Source organism: Triturus cristatus, chromosome 12 (genome assembly GCF_964204655.1).
Source record: "Triturus cristatus chromosome 12, aTriCri1.1, whole genome shotgun sequence".
NCBI lineage: Eukaryota > Metazoa > Chordata > Amphibia > Caudata > Salamandridae > Triturus > Triturus cristatus.
Window position 1 is genome coordinate 583,098,749 of NC_140595.1, and position 6,000 is coordinate 583,104,748.

General features: G+C 41.8%; 1 protein-coding gene across 4 annotated transcripts in view; it reads right to left on the reverse strand.

Annotated features, from left to right (window-relative positions):
• The window catches only part of AP1G1 (adaptor related protein complex 1 subunit gamma 1), a 691,372-nt gene extending 689,423 nt beyond the window's left edge, over positions 1-1,949 (reverse strand). The window contains exon 1 of one of the 4 annotated variants that reach the window (XM_085636792.1): positions 1,614-1,949. The gene's annotated coding sequence lies outside the window, so the exon portion shown is untranslated. The remainder of the gene's footprint in view (positions 1-1,613) is intronic. The other 3 variants (XM_085636794.1, XM_085636795.1, XM_085636793.1) reach the window with 3 other exon arrangements.
• Positions 1,950-6,000: the final 4,051 nt, after the last annotated feature.

Genomic DNA, 6,000 nt, shown 5'->3' on the forward strand with positions numbered 1-6,000 from the left:
GGCTAAACTCTTTAATGTTTTACCTACTCTGTCCAAGGGTCTTTGGTTACAATGATATATGAAATGTAATGTTCACGAGCAAAAAAACATGCAGTCACAGACAGGGGCTCCACACACTTGAACTATAACCAATAACTGGCTTGGGTCCGGGATTCTGAGGACATTTGTGAAGGAATAAATTAACGGAAATGGATATAGTATACTATCTCCAAATCTCATCAGACTCCGACAATTGGTCATTCAACCAGTAGATGGGGGTTTTCATACAATGTTATAAAAATTAAGTTGTAATTTTGGTAGACGTGCAACGATTTGAAAATTCAAGTGAGAATGGGGAAGAGTCTTTAAATGGGGCTGTATTATAAAATAACTCTGTATGGTAGTTAGAGGTAGCTTGATAATCCTAGTAGATACAGTAGGGGGTGGTATAAGCATAGTAGATATAACAACAAAAAATAGTATTGTATAAACTATGAGGAGATTCAAACTTATCCTCTCCTAATAGTTACTCATGAGAGATGGTGATAAATTTGTGGCCAAAAAAAGGATTGCTATCTTTGTAAATACTGCACTTGCTACCACATAAAAATGTTACACTGCTGTAAATAACTGATATAACGAATATCCAACTCAGCGGCACTCTGGTCACTGAGCAGAGAAGGATGAATGGTATAGAATTATAGATGGCCTTGTTGCGACTTAATTTTACAGGTGAGAAAAATATGTCTGCAGCATGCACTCAATATACTAAACCTTCCCGTTGGTAACACAGGAGTAGCCATTATCATACTGGGAAGGAACGTGGGAGGTGGGTTAGATCAATCATAGTGTTTTGGAGCATGATAAATTTTAGTGGGTATATTCGGTGCAGAATGCTGCTAGTGGGTGCGCGCGCGGCACAAAAATGTACGTGTAAGTGCGCAATAGTCCACTGTATAAATCAGTTTCCATACCGCGCTGAGGATGTTGCATTACCTCCATTTTTCGAAGACAAAATAAATGAAGCATCAAGCAATTAATTGATTTGAAAGGGATTACACAATTTGCTAAAAGTAAAAGTGGGATTAGAACCTTCCCTTTCACTGTACTTTGTCTGTAATCCAGCAACTACTCACATATCCTCATGCCGCTGAGTTGTGATCATGAAGGCATGTATGTGGTGCGAGTAGTAATGTATATGAACAGTGACAATAATATTAATGCGTATATGAACAGTGACAATAGTATTAATGCCCATAAGGAGCGTGGCATGGTAATGCTAGTGTGTCAAATCGGGGAGGCACAATAATCCAAATGCCTTTATGGTGAATTATAACCCTAACTCTGTGTGAGGGGAAATCAGTGATCCCTGGAGTGAGTACTGAAACGTGACAGGCTTAAAAGAAAGCAGGGTTTTCATTGCACAGCCGTTAAGTGGCTGCCACCGGGTGAGCTAGTATGAGACCATTACCCTTGCAGAGTTTTGGAGAGGGAGTTTGACAGATCTCAGGTCAACTACTCATCGGTCACATACAGTCCTGTCACCCCATGAACCCCACTTCCGCAGCTGCTGACCTCTGGGAAAGGTCAGGTCCTATCTCACCACTCACTGTCCCCGCCCCTCATGCACTCACCGGCCCCTTGTGCTGCTGGTAACAGCGCCTCGGTTTTCACTTCCCTGGAGCTCGGCCGCAGCCTGACATCCAAAATGGTGGCTCCCCGGCCTCAGCACCACAACTGCAGACGGCGGAGGAGGACGCAGTAGCTTCCCTTCAGTCCAGGGTCTCCCAAAGGAAACGAGACAAAACAGCTGGCACTGCGCTGTAGTCGCTGAAAGAATACAGGGACTAGAGGTTGAGGCCTGCCTCACCTCCTCAGCTACAGAGGAAAAACTTTGGGGACTATATTACCCTCCCCACTAGGAAGCGGCGGAAGCGTCCGCTGCAGGGCGTGGTGAGGCAGCGGCAATCAATGATGACGTCAGGCCAGTGCCTAGTCACCGCTGCGGCGTGGTTACGGCAAGCGCCGGTGGTTCCTCGAGTTCATGGTTCCGGTCGCTCTTTGATGACTTCATAACTCCGGCCAGTCAGTGGTTGTGTTGACTTACGTCCGCAAGCTGTCGAATTTTGTTAAAAAACAGAGGGATGAATTGTATTTACCTACCGTCTTGGAGTAAGCGATATTTCGAAAGGGACAAAGCAAAACAAATAAATATAACTACAAACTTTTTAATAAGTACGAAATGGTAGAGTATTTTGCTAATATATTTTTCAACATAAATATACAAATATTAAACTGTTATAGCAATTATAGTGGCGTCCTTCGAAGGACATGAAAGACAAGCATTGGCAAAGGCAATAGGCCTGATTTTAATATGCTAATGCATACATAACAGCGTTTTTGCATGTCTGTGTCAATATAAAAGCTGGACCTGTTGGCTAATGTCATGAGAACGCCAAAGACAAACGAGTAACGCTGAAGTATATGAAGAGGATTCCGGGAACAAAAAATTGGAAGGTTGCTAAATTACCCCAGAGCAGGTGGAACAGCAGTCTGCTACCTCGGCATAGCATATTACCAGGGTTTAACCACCATATCCTATTTCTATGAGGTGTGCCAGTCTTTGGTCTCTGTTGGTGCGTGAGGAAGTTAAACTTTACAGTGCACCTCACAGTGCTGGTATAAAGAGGCAGAACTGCCCAAATCAAAAGTGTTCTAAATAGCACATTGACCCTAATCTGTCCTTTAGACAGATTCTTATGTTGTGAACTGGACAGAAAAAATGCCACTATAGTGAAGCGAAGGCAATCTTAGCCAGAGCTGCCAAGTTTTCATTGTGATCATGTGTGACATTTCTATGTTTTCAGGGTAATTATATGTGACATTTCAATATCTTAGGTGTGACATTGTGAGTGCCCACGAGTGGAGTAAAGCAGCCATGGCTATGTAATAGTTAAAGTTCACAAATTGCTCTTTTATTTGTGCACAGTAAAGGGTATATGCACGGCATTAAAACAGCTGCAATTGTGAAGTGGTTATGCTAGGTCTGTAATCTACATCTCTATTCTAATGGGATTACACTAAAGACTTTTGTGGTACGTCATAAACAATGGAAAAGTGATTTGCAATGGGAAGAGTAAGGATGTGGTCTCACAGTTTGAGAAGAAACCTATAGCACCTAGAAATAGAAGGCGTACAGTGCAACTCAATCTGCAAAAATGTTATCAGTGTAGTGTTATTTTCACAATGCAAGGTAGGTCAGTCTATGGAGCATGAAATAAACCACATGGTCTCATGCAACATCGTGTTTTGAGACGTCTCTGCATCAAGTTTAGAGAGCAGGGTCAGATGTGACTCACCTGTGTGCTGCAGCTGGAGGACTGGGAGAGTGAGGGACCTACATCAAAAGTTATCTTAATCCCCAGAAAGTTTATATTAGAAAAGAAAAAAAACAGCGTATGAGGTTCGTAGCCCAAATAGTATGCATTTAGATCTCAGTCAAATGGTTCATAGTATACTAAAACTAAGCAGGCTGATTGAAAAAATAAGTGCCTTAACACTTTCCATGTTGTGACTAGACGAACTGTTAATCAAATCTTAAAGGAGTTAATGACATAAAATGCAAATTAGAGTCTGTTTTTTTTTTTACCAGTGGCTGAGCAGGCACACGTTGCAGCAGGAATGGATGGTCTCTAATTATTGGGCTTGATTTACCTTTTATTCTTATTTCAGCCTTGAGAGCTCGTCCCACACACTCAGTGGTCTGTTTTTTTTGGTCCATCTACACAGCTGTTCACTGTGACAAACCGACCAAATAACAATCCGGCTGTTCATCATGTTCACTTGACCATCCGTTGCTAAAACTCCTGGTCTGCCAGGAGCGCAGCATTCTGGACTGATCTGAAGAATTTGAGACCCACAACAAACGAACACATTTTCTTTCTCTCTCTCTCTCTCTCTCTCTCTCTCTCTCTCTCTCTCTCTCTCTCTCTCTCTCTCTCTCTTTTTCTCTCTGTCTCTCTTTCTCTCTGTCTCTGTCTCTCTCTCATTCTCTCCCCCCACCCCTCTTTAATTTGCAATAATGTATGAGAGGCTCTGGGCAGCAGCAACGCTGCAGGCACTGCTGACTCAGCAAGACAATTAATAAAGCGGTGCACTGGCTGCTTTCCTTAAATGAAGCCTTGGTGTACCTCGTACTAGCGTGGTCCAAGGGGGACCTGGTATGCTTGACTAAAGCATTTCAGTGCAGAGATGCGGCACAAGCACTAAAATGCATTAGTCTAACTCCTGATGCGTGGTACTTGGCAGGGCTGCTTGGCATCTGACACTTGTGAGTATGTGTGAAACAGTATGTGTGCATATAAGTGTGTGTTTGTACATGTGTTTTTCTCTGCGCATGTGTGTGTGAATGGATTACTACTACTACATACTTATATAAGATAGCCGTATCAGACCAAACAATGACCAGTGTTATAACTGTTTGGTATGGGATCACAATTTATACGGTCATGAGCAAATTGGTGTTGAGGATAGGGTTGTCGTTTTTTAAACATCATTACTAATATTTTAATGTCCCGCCGGTACACCACTAAAGCCCTGTATTTTTCCCTTATCAGCACATAATTAAAACAGCAATTGTAAGATAAAAGACCTTTAAATTAATACTAGAGATGTCTTAATTAACCTTGACAGATAAAGACAGAAAGGCCATTAGCCATTTTGAAAATGAAAACAGAAAATGTTGTTTAAAGTTCTATTTCAATAGAATGTCCAGGCCTTTGCAGAAACTTAAAAGGTGAACACATGGCCTGTATTTTTCTCTGGGAAAAAGGGCAGCCCTGGTTAAATGTAAAGGCTAAGTGTGAGATTTGAAGGGAATTTTAAGAGATAAATAAAAGCTATCTGTTTTACTTCAAAGAGCGAAATAATTTACTTCATTCTTCTACGCAGCTGTAATATGGTGTGGCTAGTGAACAGTGTATTACCGGAGAGCATATCCAGAGAGTCATACTCATTCCCCCATCCTGTCACACAACATTCACTTGCTCTTCCTCCCAGAATCACAAAAATGCAAATAAATACACTTTCCGTCTCTCCCTCTCTCACACATACAGGTATGCATATACACTTGATCTTTCAGAGACATACATGCACACAAACGCATGAATAAACTCACACACTCTTGTCTCTCTCACACTTACAAACATAAATATAGTCACACCAAGAAAAGAAGGCACAACACTCCTGCTGCCTATTACCCAGTCACAAAATATCCTCATAAGAATGGGGAATCTGACACTTATGAGGATAGGTCCAGTTATACCTCATTGAGTAAGCAATAAGTAAAAATTGGTGAGTGTGATGTTCTCCTTAAAACATTTTTAGTTTCTGGGAGCCAAGTAATCACAAATATTTTTTATCCTCAAAGCAATTCTAATTACTCTTTTTGAACTCATTCTTTTGAAAATCATGATCCTTCAATAGGCCGGTGTCCCGCTTAGTACACTAATCAAGCAGTTTCCTTGAGTTTCCGGTCCCTGCAATGGCGAATCTTCGATCGGGAGTCTGCCTCATCAGGATTCAATTAATTGTTTGCACAACTTTGGCGCATGCTAAAAATTCTCAAGCAGAGACCGGGAATTCAAGGAAGCTGCTCGATTAAGCATACTAAGCGGGACACCGGCCTGTCTTTCATCAAAAGAAGGTGGGGATCTTGCCTACCCTCTGCACAATGGCTTCCAGGCACTACAGACTGGAAGATCGTATTCGGAAAAAAACTGAAAAAGCGGGGGACCCATTGTGACCCTAACCATTAAGACCGTGTGGCTTGATAAAGAAGATTCAGTATAAAATAAAAATCTTATTCCTCCAGATATTGATCCATTGGAGGACGATTCTCTCAGAGAAGACACAAAGAAACCCTTGCTTTCCTACTAATTATGGCCCACAGGTCACCACAGTACTGATGAGATCCTTGAATTAGTAATAGGGTCAAAATGCCATTGACACCAAGGGAAGGAC